Raw genomic sequence first — 17,353 nt, 5'->3', positions numbered from 1 at the left:
ATAGAGACCTAGTCGACCCTAGTCCTACGTCTAAACTATAGGATATATTATTCCAAAGCGCAGAGCCTATTGGGAATATAGGAACTACACTACATGGCGCCCAAAGTTTGATAAGGCACTAATTTAACGCTAGATACTAGAGTAACTCAGTCGTGCTTTTCACAGAGACCCCTTTTTCCCATAAAATACTTCAAAAGACGTCTGGAGTGGGTAAAAAGATAAAATATCCGCCATAACTGAGTAGAACGAAAATCCTATGTATTAGTTTTTGGTTTATTTAACGTTGAAAGATACAGTGTTCCAAAATATTGTGACCTTATCTTGGTTTCCTTGAAACTTGCTCTGCAACGTTCATTAAACAATGTTGCTTAACGGCGACAACAATACGCCCGGTGGAGCTGCAGAAACTGCAACCCAACCGGGCTTAGACATTACAGGTTTCCAACAAGACGACCCGGATGCTATAATCATCCCCGAAAACTTAAGGAAAACCATCATTATAAAACTTATAACAAATGGCCTATCATCAAGAGGTGGTAGGGTAATTTGTGTCATAGAGGCACATGAATATCGGCAGACAGAGGTATTCTATTCATGGATTGTCTTCCCTGAAGCGAATTCAGTAACACATGTGTTTCACTTTTGCAAAGTAGAGGAACATCCAACGGAATACGTTCCTTTTGAGGACATTGAAATTCCACTAGCTTACCAAGAGCATGCGCTCTGGCTTAAAGGCGCCCACACAACATCAAAATCACATTACCAGGCTCGGTCCACTAGGTAGACCAGGAGCAACATGGCCGGTACTAGCCAGCTATACACCACATCCTGATATTGAAGAAATGTCAGGTGAAGAACTTTTAGTTCAACTAAAACAACTAATAAAAATACATAGACAATTGGTTCAATATGTCATGCAGACTCTAACAGTCCAACCTCCTATAAGGATTACACCACACACCCCTTACCAGGGGAACACAAATAAAATTACACCACAGACTATACAATCAGTCATTGGTAAACTGCCCGCAAAACGGGAACAAATTCCATTCTGGATAGCTCAAAACATTACGCAAACCGACGCAGTATTTCCTGATACTACCCCTCATGAGAAACACAGGATTTTAACAATCTGTTTACCAATGGGGATAGCACCACACCTGGAGGACTGCGACACTTGGGGTACAGTCTTTGCTGCAATCTACACAAAAACACATGGTGTTCCGTCTATGGCGGTTAATACCAGACGTACAGAAACAGATTCAAAATTAATACAGGGCAGAGCCTGCTTTAAATCTGGGTATGAAACTACTGAAAGATTTCAAACAGGTCTCAACTATAATATTAGCTAATATTAAAGGTGAAGCAGCATCTGTGGCGATCCGTCAAAAAAGAAGAGAATTTGATGTACATGAGCAACCATATGAACTGGCCAGAATAATTGAAAAATCCTATGAAGAACTAGGTACAGATAGTTTGGGTGGGAAACAAGTTAAGCCCCAACTAACTGAAAGTCCTGAAAAGGTCTTTATTAAAAATACTCTCACTGTTCCTAAAAAGAAGTGGGAGAATACTAAATAAACTTCTAAAGAGAAGCGTTCTCAATCCCGAGGTAGGTCTCCTCAAAAGGAGCCCTCTGAAAAGAGGTATAACCTCAGGAACATGGATAATTTGAGAAAATCTGATAGATATCAAGATACTGATACACGTTCCTCTCGTACATTTCAGATTTCCTCACAGAAATCGGAAAGAAGAGGACGGTCAGAACACAAGGAAGAACACGTGAAGTCCAAAGACGATCAACACGTTCCAAAAAATAAGAAAACCCAATTCACCAAAAAGAAGGTAGCAGCTCTAAAAATCAGACATGCAGAGGATCTTGAGGACACAACTCAAGAACGGGGAGTGGGCCCAGACAATGCTGGACAGCGCAGCAGAAGTAACCACAGCTCGCAAGATCTTGAAGGATCATCTGGAGACAGTGGACTTGAATGAGTACATCAAAGTTGAAACTGTAGATACCAGGGTTAGTGTACCCCATATGTTATATGAAGTAACACTCTGGATGGAGGGGGGATATAACTAGAAAAATAGGAGCACTCTTTTGGGAGAAGCTCTCTAAGGGTTATGACATTCTTCTAGCTGAAAAAGACTGGCCACCAAAATTTGTCAGGGAGTGCTCACATGGCAAAAACCTCATTATGCCAGCCTTCTCCAATCACATTCCAATTCATTTAAAATACACCTATGCCAGAAAATGGGTTGTAACCCAGGCTCCAGCATTATATAAAAATCATGTAGGATGGGATGAGGATTCCCCTCACCATAAAATCCAGTTAAAAACTCAACCAACGGCACAAAGGCAGTACCCAGTTAAGCAAGAAGCTAAAAAACAAGTCAGGGAGATATTAGATCAACTTAAATACTAAGGAGTGATTGAAACATGCACCTCGTCAATGAACAATCCTTTGCTTCCTGTCTCCAAACCAGACAATACATATCGTCTAGTTTTGGACTACATATATTTTCACTCTTGTTGTAAAACCTTTGCAGTACAAAATGCACACAGTGCAGCACTAATGAATAACATTGTGCGTAAAAAATATAAAACCACATCGGATATTTCTAACGGTTTCTTCTGTCAAAACATTGCACCTGAAAGCAGGTACTTGACGCTTTCTCAATTATGGGGACACAGCGTCACTTCTGTTGTCTCCCCCAGGGATTCAAGAATAGTCTGGGGTTATTTTCAGCTAGAGTAACAGAGTTACTACAAACGTATGATGATGAGGCATTACCTTAATTCGACGACATCTATCTAACAGACGATGACTTGGACAGGCACTTGAACAGAGTGAATACCATTATACTTGGATTCGCCTCTGAAGGGTATAAATTAAATTTTAGAAAATCAAGAATTGCCCACCTCAACGTCCTTTTTCTAGGATACGAGTTATCAAGTGAAAGCAAAAGCCTGGCAGCCAACTTTTTAGAAAAGTGTTCACTGTTCCAACCTCCGAAAATGCTGAAAAACTTGCAGTCAATTCTAGGTTTCCTAAATTTCTGAAGAACATACATTCTAAATTACGCCAAAAAGGTTAAACCTCTCTACGAATTAATCAAACCTGATTTCAAAACAGCTAATTGGGACTCAAAAACACACAGAAATTTTGCGTTCAGTGCAAACAGACATGTTAGCAACAACACATTTGCAGACACGTGTAAACGTAACGCAACCTTGTAATCCGAATCATCCCAGAAAGATGCGGATTCACTTACTTAACCTTTAATGAAGGTGAAAAAGTACCAATTGCTTATAAATCACACTTGTACACACAAACTGAAATGAAATTCACTTCTACAGAAAAAATTCTGACAGCGGTTCAAACTGCAGTAGCAAAAGAGAGAGCCCTCGTACAGGGAAAATGCATAATGGTCATTACTCCTGTACCTGCCTTAGGGGCAGTGACAAAAGCGAGCATTCCTAATGCAAAGGCTTTACATCCAAGATGGATACAATGGGTTAACTCTCTTGCTGCAACAGACGTTGAATACGTTTTTGACCCATACTTGAAAACACAAGAATTTCTACAATACGAACAAGAATGTCCTCTGCACACTGAGATTCTGCCTCTAGAACAGTACGATTGTATAATTTATACAGACGGATCAGCACAACCCACAATTGGGGGTAAACAAGCTTATAGTGCTGCGTGCGCGATCGTTAAAGACCTCTGGCGCGATGGTAAATTCCGACCAATGGGCACAAAAACGCAATCTCTTGGAGATTGTACAGCTCAGTGAGCTGAACTACAAGCATTCAAGATGGTGCTTGTAAATACTGATCGCGAATTCCCCACACTCATTGTGTGCGATTCGTATTATTGCGTTCAATCTTACAATGAATACTTGCAGAACTGGATTCAAAACGGTTTCAAAGATGCAAAAGGTGGCACAATCAAGCATAAGTTGCTTTGGGAACAAGTAGTTCATTTACAAAAAGAATTACAAAAGACTCACGTGATCCATACACTGATTCATCAACGTGATGGTGTTCACATTGCAGGGAATTCATTGGCTGAAGAAGCCGCAAAGGCAGCTGTGCAAACGGCTTCCGTAGCTGCAATCACTCGTTCAAAAACGGAAATAGACAGCAGAATAATGCAAGCTGGCACTGCTTCCAGCAAAGACAGCTGTAAAACAATACCAAAAGGCTTTCCACCGAAATACTCTATATAACTGATGAAAATAATGTTCCGTTTGCTCGAATCCCTGGAGTGGGGGATAGTGTAATTCCAAACATGGAACTTAGATTAGGACTAATCTTAGCAGCACATGAAGGGCTTGCCTCTGCACATGCAGGTGTTTCCGCCACAGTGTCTTTACTAAAATAAATATACTGGTGGCCGCGCAGGAGGAAACAGACCCGAAACTATGTTTTGGAATGTGAAATCTAACAAAAGGTGAAACGACCTGCGCAGACGCCTCTTGTGGAGAGAAAAAAACGGGACATAAAGCAATCTATAACAGCTAGGGTATTAGGCTCCGGTGACGGGTGGGTCAAACATCTAATAAGTGTCCAACGTTCTCTTAACAATCTGCCAAGAAGTTCTCTGGGTGGAATCACTCCATATGAAATCCTTTTTGGAACTAGAATGATTGTCCAGGACCTTGATAGTCACACTTCAGTGGTAGAACAATAACCTTTTGATATCAAAGACCATTTGGCTGTTTTGCAGGACTTAAATGAAACAAGGAGAAGTCAAAGCAACACATTGCAGAAGCCAATGACCACTGAAGGGGAACCACCCGTCCCAGCAAGGCCTGCCTGGATTCCAAAGATTGGGGATCTAGTCAGAGAAAAGATCGCGTATAAGACAGAATTTGGGCCTTCTAACAGACAACCAGTACCTGTGCTAGCAATCCACGGATCAAGAATAGTGTTACTACCGTCCCTTGCAGGAAGAAAGGAGAACAGGTTTGTATCTATCGACCTGGTAAAACCACATCATGTGGCCAATCATAAGTAGTAGGCCAAGTGGACTCCAAAGATGTAGGAGACGACCAAATCTAGCTACTATCCAATAGGTTCAAACTGAAAGACTCATCACCTTTGAGGAATCTGCAGTGCGAAAATAAGGACTAAGCAACAAAGCCATGGAATGTGTGCCTCTTGAGACCCAAATAACAGTTTGTCAAGAAACACCTGTCTACAATGATATAGCATCTGACTATACTAATATGACAAGGGATCAAGTAGCTCCAGCGATTTCAAGTAATCCTGATGCAATACCTACAATTGACAGAACTGCCTCTGGCTACTTCATTAACTTTGATACGTTTTCCGAGGATCCCAGTGAACCTGAAACAATGCCAACAAAAAGAACTTTCAAAGAACAAGCAACAGAACTTTTTCATCAACTGGAAAACACTTATCTAGTTTCACCATGGATTGAAATATGGATTGTGTTGGGTGTACTTTTCCTCCTACTTTGGCTAGTTCTTGTATTAAGTTTAGGAATGCTGATAAATGGAAGATACAGTAAAAAGGCCACAGCAAGTAAAAAAATCCACTTACTCCTCACGCCACACAAATCATCTCATCGTGAACAAAGAGACTTGTCATTAATGAACATCACAGCAGTTCCTATACCTGGTGGTAGGGTGTTGGGAAATCGAGTCCCGAGACAGAGATACCAGACCTCCTTCATTCTAAACTAAAGGTATGGAGCTGATTAGAACCTAAGAGAAATCTTGGAGAGATTCTTGGCAAAGAAAACAAAACCTATGCTATACAATACTTACTCCCTCCCGCGTACTAGACTTAGGTTAGGTACATTGGGGTAGACGTATTTTAGAAGCACTAGTTGAGTATTTTAGCCTGTGTATTTATGTATGTATTTTTATATGGCTTAGAAACCATACAATGCTTTTACAGTATTATTTTATAATACTATTCTCACTGTACGCATTATAGTTTGCAGCCTGCATTACGATTGTAGCAGTTCACTTTACTTGCATGAGAAAGAAGACTGTTCAATAAAACCTTTTATTGAAAATGCCCGTCTCTCTAGTTCTCTGCACTTCTGTTGAACCGAAGCATGCACGATTGACTAAGTGAAATATTTATCTATTGTTTCCGCGACTCTAGAGATACAATTCGTATTCTTGGGATACAAAGTTGTCATGTTTATGCAGTTGTCAGAAACTAATCCCTTCTTGTGTATTCGAGAAAGTTTTTACTGACCTCTGACTTAGCTGGCACACTCACTATTAAGTTTAATACATTCGATAGAGACCTAGTCGACCTCAGTCCTACGTCTAAACTATAGAATATAATATTCCAATGCGCAGAGCCTATTGGGAATATAGGAACTACACTACACCAATTTCAATCTGTCTTCTAAAGAAATCATTGTTGAGTGCTAAAATATGTCATCAAAAAGGTCTATGGTATGGCCTCACTCAGGAAACTAATCTGCTTTATCTTCACGGAGATATACATGATTTCCTGCGTAAAGAAAGTAAGGCTAAAAGAAATTTTATGCAGTGGACTACTGATATAGTAGAAGAGCCTAATAAATCAGGGCTCACCCTGCCCTCAACTTTTACAGCCAGTCTAGATGTTCTGAGTCCAGATGTAGCCATTCTTGAAAAAGCAGTATTTAAAATTTTGAAAACATGACGAAATGTGTTCCCTGCCTATTAACCAATTTGAGTGAGGAAGAGGTGAAATTCAGTATTTTTTTACATAATCATGCTAACATTACAATTTTTCAGTTTTGTATGGAGTTCCTACAGTCCATAAAAAAATCAGAAGGACCACCTTTGAGACGGATTTCTCCAACATTAATGCTATAAAACACCCCCAGTCGAAGTATGTAGATGTATTCTTGAGACCCATTATTATCACTTTTAACTCACACAGCAAAGATGAAGGGAAAATGGTGAAGACTAAAAATATCCAAGAAAATAGAGAGTAACCCTTCAGACCGAGGGGTCAGGGTTATAAAAATAGGAGAATAGGTTCTTCCCTCAGTATATGTTAAAAAATATCATCTCGTTAATTCCATATTCACTCAATCTCACAGACTCTCAAAATAAAACCCCGAACCAAAAAGATAACAAATGTGACTGATAAAGTGCTAGAAAATATAGATATGATGTGAATCCAATACAAATACATTTAACACTTTTTTAACCTTTTACATCTAGACATATAAAAACATACATTGCACATAACATACAATGAAGAATTGTATAAGACATATCAATCTGTCATTCTGCATACACACTTCTGCTGTATGTGTCACTGAGCATTCATGAAACGTATTAATTATCATATAAGAATATCCAGTGCCAGTAGATCATGTCACAATATTTCGTAGATATGTTTTGGTGGGGAAGATTTATAGGATCCACGTTCTTGAGGACTAAACTAAATAGTTATCTTCAGTAAATCAAGAATATTATCTCACAATCTCTAATGCAAACCTGATATGGATATTCTATACCGGACTTACAACTGGACATATGTTTCACCTGCAACATCGACTCAGCGCCTCTGTGTGTCTCTTATATTACACATCACAAAGTCAAAAAATATATACCACTCCACTGTACTGGGGAGACAGCCTCTGATTGTGTCGAATATTTTACAATGTGTGTGTAAAAACTATGGGGCTCATTATGATTGCGGACGGATATCAGTCCCCCTGCCACCATAACGGTGATGTGACCGACCGCCAGATGTACGGTGGTTCCACCTGCCCAATTAGGATGCGCCTGCCAGTATTTACCATTGCGGATGGTGCTGCTGGCTGCAGCACGATCCGCAATGGTAAAAGGGCATGCCTGGCATTTACCTGCACCACGTGGCAGGCACCATGCTGTGCCTGCCACTTGCTGCAGGGAACTGCAGGGGGGTACATACCCCCAAGTGCACCTCCCACCCACCCGGGCCCCCATAGCCAATACCTGACAGCCTTTTCATGGCGGCAACGCCGCTATGGAAAGGCCAGTTACCGCACCCATCTTAATATGGATGGCGGTGCCTGGTAGGCACCACCACCATATTAGTGGCCAAGTCTGCTCGGCCGGCAATCGTAGCAATTTCGTCCGCCGCAGTACCCTCCGCCATGATAATATGGCGGGGGTAAATCAAGTGGGTTTGGCGGGCGGCTCGCCTCCGCCGTTCCGGCGATGGCAATATGCCCACCATTATAATTACCCCCTTAATTCCAGCAGAAACAGATCCTTAATATTAAAGGCATATTTATGGAATCTCTATGCATCCGATTTCAACAAGTTTATTTAGCATTGTAGTGGCTCCTTCCTTAGAAAAGCCTTTTTATCACACCATTGTGTTTGTCATCCTTTTTTATACTTTTTGGCAGCAACATTCGATTCGTAGCACAATAGGGTCGGGTCCACTCCACTAGTATCTCCACGCAGCTTAAACTCATTGTATTCTCATTGCATTGATTGAATAAACAGTAGACAATTAAGAGAAAAAACAGCCACTCTAATTCTATCGATCTACTGTTGATTCAGTCAATACAATGAGAATGTTTGTTCTCACTCATATAATGAGAATGTTTGTTCTCACTCAAATAAAGTTGATATGCCCAAATTTACTTATTCACCTGATGAGGCCCATTGTTAGGCTGCTCATTTTCAACTCGAATTCATCATACTAGAGTGATTTGCACAAATCCCATGTCAAGCAGCCCTAAGAATGGCCTCACGTATTTAAGACACCAGACACCAAAACGTCAACGATGGCTCCACTTCTCATTTAATGCTCAAAGTTTGGGGACTGAATTTTTCAATCTAAACCTTATCACCAAACAACTCACCTCGGCAAAGGATCATCATACATTTTGTCTAAGGTGGTCCTTGATGGAGACATATCTTACCAATGCATGACAAATGTATGGATCTTGCAGTTTTCGTATCCCAATAAGATTTGTTAATTGTTTGTGTTTTATTTTTTATATTTCAAACTTTTGAAATGCATGATATGTATGAAGACCTATCCATTCTTAAATATAAAGCAATAGAAAGAGCTTTACATATATCAAACTCATTATTGGTTCACAACTGTTGGGCTACGTTCAGAACACACCAAGGCGGACTCGTAAGCTACATGCCAAGTTATTATTATTGGCCAAGCGGAGGGTAGCTATGCATTGGGGGAGGAGGATTCATGAAAGAATGGATTTGAGACGTGACACCTTTTGGGAACTTATGCCTTCGGCCTTCGGCGTCCAGGCTGAGGGACATTTGGGGACCATTTTTAGAGTGGGCCCGCACGCCACAACATGTGGAAACAGACCCCTCAGGGTCAGCTACAGACCAATAAACATGCCTAATTATGCCCTAGTGCCTATTCGGAGTACTCTGTGTTGACCAGTGGTCATCACGACTCAAGGTTTTTTGTTGTAAGTATTCGTAGGCCCTGATAGAGGAAATTGCCTAGAGCACTTGGAGTTTACTGTGCAAAGTTTATCCCGACCATTAACCGTCTGGACAATGTGCAATATGCTTTGAGTTTTTTAGATTTGGAAACGCAGAGAACTGATACTGTATAACATTTGGACAGTTGTATACTAAGCTAATATATGCTGAGACTGGATGACGCTGGCTACTTTGTTAATGTTGTTTGAATGTTTTTGTTCTAAATGCCAATAAAGAAATTTACAACAAAAAAAACTCATTATTGGTTCACACTAACTTACACAAACTATTTCTAACCTAAATAGTGAACGGAATCTCGATGCAGTCAAACACCAAGGAACAACATATACAATTGAGGAAATAGCAGTCTCAGATCAATCCACACGAAAGGCTGCTGAAAGCAAGAAAGCGATACAATTATTAATGACAAAAAGTACTATGCAAATACTAATATCATAATATGTACAGATGAGACCCTGGCTTTGGCTTTCAAAATCATATTTAAAGTGACACTGGCTGTTGATTGTGATGCTAGTGTGGATCATTTAGGCTCAAACGAGTGTTGCTCTTCAAGTTTGTGTGGAAATCCGTTAAGAAGTTCCATAAGGCGCATTGTGGCCAAGTAAACGATTTTGGTATACATGCTTTCAACTTTTCTTTATTTTTTTTTACTTAATGTTTGATTTATATATTTTTCACTTTTTCTTTTTAGTTCAATAATGAAATGTATGTCTGCAATGTTCTTAATCCTACATGATGAGTTCAAGTCTATTTGGAAATCCATACAAAAGTTCTAGAAGGAGCATCATGGCCAAGTGCACGATTCTTTCAACTTCTATTTAGTTTTGTTTTTTTGTTATTTAATGTGTGATTGTATATCCTTTTCCATTTAAGTTCAATTATGAAATCTCTCTGTAAATGTTCGTAATCCTGCATGATTTGTTCAGCTGTTTGGTCCACTAATGTAATGTTCACCGAGCAAGCATGTTACTCAATTCTATGCATGAGCTGATAATCCATTTCAGGTTTATTCTTTGTTTTGGGGTAGGAATTGCAGTCCTGCTGTTTAAGGAATTAACAGGACTGAAAATCTTCACTGGGTGAGCTAGTCACGCTTGGAAAAGTAAACGTGAAAGCTCTGTGTTCATGGCGTATTTGTATTTTGTCTATGGGCTCTTCTGGCAAAAAGTCAGTCCTTTAATTCAGTACTACATTTCGAGAAAAGAACATCATCATATTATGTTTTAGGTCTGTATGGCATGGAAATGTCCAGCAAAATTAAACAGTTCCATTGATATCGCATTATTAAAAAATATTTACGCAATGCATAATTCCGGATGATGCCTACAACTGATATCGAGGGAGAAATTATAAATTGTGTTTCATGCACTGATAAACTGCTGAACGGTTAAGTCACCCATACTGCCTCACACTCACCTGCTCTGAATGGACTCTTGAGGACGACCAGGCAGGTCACTGCCACAGCCAGCTCAAGCGGCACAGCGTCGCCGTGGTAACTGTTTGTATGCATCCCCGTTCCCATGACATCAAACGACCTTTGCGGCAGTGTTCGCCGTGTACAGCAAGGCATTGAAACGCAAGAATGGCCCCAGAGCTCGTCGAGCGAGGCTGCCATCTTTAAATAGTCGCGTGTTCTATCTGCGACAGCATAGACGACATCTGTTGGAAAATGTAGCAGCGAAATTATATAGCAAGGGGCTGTACAACCTCGGATTTATATTTGTAATATTCTACACTTTACAAAAAGGTAAGCACAAATGCATAATCTTGTAAATTATTACTTAAACCATAATCGACTAAACACGATTAAAATACTATCTTTCTAACTGTGTGAAACATTTTGAATTGTTCATTTTCGTCTCATCAAACAGGGTACTATCATTAAGGGTCGATGCAGTTCTCAGGAGGCCGCTTGGTTTAAAATCGCTGAAGTGACGTCGGTTCTCCATGTAGTCCGTTTTTTGTGTTAATGCCATAACGGTCGTAAAACATCCAACAGCAGTGGGAGAGGTGATTTTCTGTTAATTAAGAGTGCCGAACTGGCTTGTGCTAACATTAGGCAGTGTTTATACTGTTCTCCATCTTGCCTCAACCTCACAGTTTAACGTGTGAAGACTACTGCATAGTTGGAAACATTTAAAACAAATTTCCAGGGACACTTTGCAGCACAGCTATCAATTAGTTACTTGAAAATGTACCACACCCACTGCCCCAAACCTCCACCACTCCACCCAATATCCATAATTAGCATCATTTAACATTCACTTTTGGCTCTTGTGATAACAGGATTAAGAAAAGTATAGCAAGATGTTGATAACATTTCAAAACAAATACAGGAGTGCCATCTGCTGGATTTCTGACAAAAATATTCCATTACAGGTTTTGGTTGCACACAGGACAGATATCACGTTTTATTTACGGTATTACAGTGACCCATCTGCAGATCGTGCAAAGCTAAGTGATTCACCAGTGAATTACCTGGGACAGTCGCCAACTTGCTGGGACTGTCCTGGCAAAAACAGGACAGTTGGCAGCTATACACTGCTAATTTGTATTCTAAATAAGTCTTGCTGATGTTCGCATGACCAGACAGAGTGTGATTCCTGAGATGTTTCTCACCATACTGTATCAAGGACGCATCTATGTCTCCTGCTTTTTTTCAAATTGTGTTTCTGTTCAATTACAAGTTGTGAGAAGGACTGAATCTCAATTAACACATATTTCCCTATACTAACCTCCCACTAAACCTCTTTGGGTTTCGGGGTAGTGTGCTACGTGCCGAAACGTGCCTCATAGCATTTTCAGGGGTCTTACTACAATGATCTCCTAAATAACAGCTTCTAGACTCTTACCTCTTCTAACCCTCCATTTAGTCCTATTCAATCCACATAACAGATTCACATGTTCACCACTCAAATTAACACATATTTCCTCATACTAACCCACCACTAATCCTTTTTGAGTACCGGAGGAGCGAAAAACACTTAAATGCCTTTTCAGGGTTAGTAAGTGGTATATAAATACGCACAACCACACCGGAGACTCCAACCCCCCAGGCATCTCTGCGGCAGGAGCCGCCACTGTGACTGTAGTATTCTTAAAGTTTAGCATCCTCATGCTGTAAACCTGGCACGAGGATGCCTACCTATGCACAGCATCTTTTGTAGCGTGTTCCACGATCCAGTGCTGAACTCAGCATGCCAGGATTCTAACAACGTTGGTCAGTTGTCGGAGATCCTGGTATGCGGCATGAGCGTCTGGTCGTGGGTGCAGTTATTCTTTGAATAAAAGAAACTTAAGTTGAACTATTTGGACTCCTGAACCATCCTTACCTCATTTGGCGACAAGGTATTTACCACGTGATTCAAGAAGAATTTCCGTAGGATTCACGGAGTCTGTTTCTTTATCCATTAGCCCCGAGCGGAAGACTTCCACGTTTCTGGTTTTGCAGCTTCTTCATCACCCCAGCTAATCGTGGTTGCCAGTTCCGGGCAATTTGGTGGATTTCCCTTTCCGGAGGCTTTCGTGACGTCACTGCTAACGTCCTTGGCTAGCAACTGGTGTTGCTAACTGACGTCCGCGTCACTGCTCACGCCTCCTCAACGATTCCTTAGCAACGGGCGTTGTTAACTGACGTCCTCCACAGCATTCCTGCGCTTTGACGTATGCACGTTATTTCGAACCATGCATACGCCTTCTATTTACGCTCCCACGTTGGCGGCCATCTTATGAAGAGCGTTTTGGTTACCAAGGTAACTGAGATATTCAACGCTACGCTGCGCCGGATAATTTCAACAAGCAGCTCATCGCGCTGTATATTTTCGTCGATCTTCTTTCAAAAAAAAAAAAGTACGATTCAGCCTGCACGCTTCTTTGGTGACAGGCACACCTTTTACATTATAAAAACTTGACATTTCGGTAGCTTTGACAATCCAGCCTGCTTTTTCTACGGTGACAGGCACACCTGTTATATTTTAATTATACATGATTGTACAACCTGCGATGTGTATCCTGAGTACTGTTTACATATCTATACTACTATTATAAAGGAAGAACTTTGCACCTTTGAGGCGGGTAAACTCGGGAACCACAGCGCCAATCCACACACCCGATACATCATTTTAATCGTCAGGGTGTGCAGATGGACATAGGCTATATAAAGTATAAAAATATGCGTTATTAAAAAAATTAACATAAAAAAAGTAGTACCTTCGAAGTAGCGCCGGCCGCGACCTGCGTACTGACGTTAGGAGCGCGGGGAGGAGCGGCGTCCAGGAACGCGAGGAGGATCGGCGGTCATGGCGCGGGGGAGGAGCGGTGACGAACGGCGGAATGGCGGCGAGGACCGGCGGACAGGCGGGAGGAGCGGTAAGCGGCGAGGAGCGGCGGAGCGGTGAAATGAGGAGCGCGGGGGAGGAGCGGCAGCTGAGGTAAGGTTCCGTGCAGGCGGGGGTCTGGGCAGGCGGGGGTCGGGGCAGGCGGGGGTCGGGGCAGGCAGGGGACGGGGCGGGCGGGGGCCCGGGCTGCTTGACAATGTCGGGGCGGGCGGGGGGCCGGGCTGCTGCACAAGGCCGGGGCGGGCGGGGGCCGGGCTGCCATGTCGGGGCGGGTGGGGGTCGGGGAAGCCTGATTGCTCCCGGACAAGGTCGGGGCAGGCTGCTAGTTTTAAGATATTTTAGCATTAGCTTAATGTTTACAGATGTATTCATGATTGATATTTTCATACAATTACATTTTGCCATTAATCTACTAGTCAGAAATAGATTTCACTTCAATTTTGTTATAAACTATTAGTAGCATTTAGTTTATCTCTAGCCTTATTTTGCCTTTGCACAAGTTTATTCAATTATTTATTAACTTAATTTAAGAATGGCTTCTTCTCAACAATTTGCACAACCACCTCCTTTTTTGCAACATCCTGGAAAACCCAGTATTCCATGGCGGCAATGGGTAAAAGCATTCGAAAATCATGTTGTAGCTATTGATGCCATCAAATTTTCAGCGGAATGCAAGATAGCAATTCTCTATGGGTGTTTGGGTCTTGCTGCACAACATGTGCTTGAAAATTTGCCTAAATTTCCTACTCCAGCTGGTGACGCTGGTCATTGGAACTCCTATAAAGAAGCCTTATCACGTCTCTCTAAACATTATGACCAGGAACCAAATATTATGCTGAAAAGACAATTTTTTTAGGAGAAAACAACGTGAAGATGAATCTGTGGAAGAATGTATAGCGGAATTACAAGTTTTAGCATCAACCTGCGAGTTTGAAGCTGATTCCGAAATTTACATTCGCAATCAATTTGGTTTATCTTGTTTCTCAAAGAAGATCCAAGAACGACTTCTTAGTTGTAGGAAAACATCTCTTCAAGAAACAATCAATATTGCTAAGAGTATCGAGAGATCTATGGTCACTTCTAAGGTTCTTCAACAAGAACAATCTCTCAACTCTTTCAAGGTTCACATACAGGATGTTACTAACTCAGTTAATGCTGTGTCTGCACATAAACCAACTAAACAGTTTGAAAAAGTAATACCTTTTGTTTTAGATGTGGATCTAAATCTCATTTAAGTAATTATCTCATGTGTCCCGCTATTGTGAAGAGATGTGTTCTTTGCAAGAAAACTGGTCATTTTCAAGGGGTATGCAGATCATCAAAGAAAACTACCAGAATCAGTAGCGTTGACTACTCTGAGGCGATTGATAATTGTTCTGATCACTTTCAAGATATGGTAGTTTCTATTGAATGTAATTCCATTTTCACTCCACACTTTGTGAAAGGTCCATTGGGAACTGCATTCTTTGGTAATATTGAAATCCCTATTATGGCTGACTCTGGTTCTCCCATAACCATCCTTTCAGATGTAATGTTTCACGAAAAATGGAAAGGATCTATTTCCTTGTCTCAAACTGATGTCAATCCAAAGGCTTTCGGTGAGTTCGACATAGATATGTTGGGTTATTTTAATTATAGACTTGAATGTTTAGGAAGATTCACAAAGGTGTACGTTGCAGTTAAAGGACGCAACATCATCGGTTGGCAAGATTTGGCGAAAATGGGTTTGCGTCTTATTCCTGGTTCTGATAATCCCATTTCTCTAGGTGATCACCCTCAAGGCTACAGTGCTGCTGGTTCCAGAAATGATTGTCATCCTAAAACAGACTGTTTATGTCTCACGGATCACACATCCGACATTTATAAGGTTTTAGACAAATTTCCAAATTTATTCTCAAAGAAATTAGGAACTGTCAAGGTTTCCAACATCAAATTAGGTTGAAATCTGATGCCAAACCTGTTGTTCATAAGGTACGTCCTTTACCTCTTAGTGCCAAAGATGAACTAAAAACTGTTCTTAAAACATTGTGTGATGAAGGTGTAATTGCTCCATCTGATTCCTCCGAATGGGTTTCTCCCATTGTCCGCATAAAATCTGGTGAGGTCAGATTATGGGCAGATTTACGCACGTTAAATAAAAACATACTCGTTGACTGCCACCCCCTTCCCAAAATTCACGTACATCTGGCAGATTTGGGAGGGACGACATTTTTTTCACTTATTGACCTACGGTCAGCGTGCCATCAGGTACCTCTGACAGTTGATTCTTAAGAGTTTACTATTTTTGTTACACCTTTTGGAGTGTTTAAATATCTTAAATTGCCCTTTGTGTTGGCTTCAGCAGCCAGCGTTTTTCAGAAAATAATGGACAATCTTTTCAAAAACATTCCAGGAGTTCAGGCTTACCAAGACAATATCTTGGTATATTCTGATGATTGGGAGACACATTTAAGTAACTTATATTCCGTCCTGAGAAAATTAGATGAGGCAGAAATAACAATCAGGACTGAAAAATGCAAATTTGCCACACAACTAGAATATTTGGATCATATGCTTTCTCCGGAGGTTATCAAGCCAAAAACTTCTCTCATTAAAGCCATTAGTCAAGCCACTCCTCCGAAAGACAAAGATGCCCTTCGTTCTTTCCTAGGACTAGCAGAATACTATGCACGTTTTGTGAAAGGGTATGCCCAGACAGTTGAGCCATTGCGTGCTCTTCAGCGTAAAGGTTCAAAATTTGACTGGTCTGAGGAAGTGTCTTCTTCTTTTTCTCAGGTAAAGAAACTCATTGTTGATGCTCCTGCTCTTCACCCTTTTCATGACTCCTCAAAATGTTTCATTATGGTGGATCCTATTCCTACTGGAATAGGAGCAGTTCTTGGCCAATGGGTCTCAGGCAAGGAACACACCATAGCCTTTGCCTCAAGAATGTTAAAACCATCTGAAACTCACGACAGCACTATTGAACGTGAGGCTCTTGCCTGTGTTTGGGCCATAGAAAAGTTCAAAAATTACATTTGGGGACATGAATTTGAACTTTTCACAGATCATAAACCTCTTACGCAGTTATTAACTGGTAATGGTCTGGGAAAAGCATCAACTAGGTTGGTTAGACTTCTTTCCAAACTTCAAGAGTTTCATTTCGTTATAAAACATATTTCTGGAGGAAAAGATTTCATGGCTGATTGTCTCTCTCGCATGGCTTTGCATGATCCTTCAGAAATTGAGTTCGGAAGACACAGAATGTGTAATTGCCTCTCTTGATGCTATTGAATCATGCCCTAGTATCACTGAAGAATCCTGGTTAAAAGCAAAAAAAAAAGATCAGAATCTTAAACTGGTCTCGGATTATATTGGTAAAGGTTGGCCAGAGAATAGAACACTTTCTAATGAGTTGAAAGCATTTGCCATGGTTGCATCTGAGTTATCCCTAGTTAATGATAAGGTCATGAGACGTGATTTGTTTGTTCCCCCTTCTGATATTAGAAATGATATCATTAAATTTGCTCACCAAGGCCATTTAGGAATCTTCAAGA

General features: G+C 40.9%; 1 protein-coding gene across 1 annotated transcript in view; it reads right to left on the bottom strand.

Moving 5' to 3' along the window:
• The window catches only part of CFAP251 (cilia and flagella associated protein 251), a 591,575-nt gene extending 580,554 nt beyond the window's left edge, over positions 1 to 11,021 (bottom strand). The window contains exon 1 of the mRNA XM_078667546.1: positions 10,897 to 11,021. The gene's annotated coding sequence lies outside the window, so the exon portion shown is untranslated. The remainder of the gene's footprint in view (positions 1 to 10,896) is intronic.
• Between the last annotated feature and the right edge of the window lie 6,332 nt (positions 11,022 to 17,353).

This window comes from Lissotriton helveticus, chromosome 11, assembly GCF_964261635.1.
Source record: "Lissotriton helveticus chromosome 11, aLisHel1.1, whole genome shotgun sequence".
NCBI lineage: Eukaryota > Metazoa > Chordata > Amphibia > Caudata > Salamandridae > Lissotriton > Lissotriton helveticus.
The sequence above is the reverse complement of the archived record's forward strand: the minus strand, read 5'-3'. Positions and strand labels throughout refer to the sequence as shown.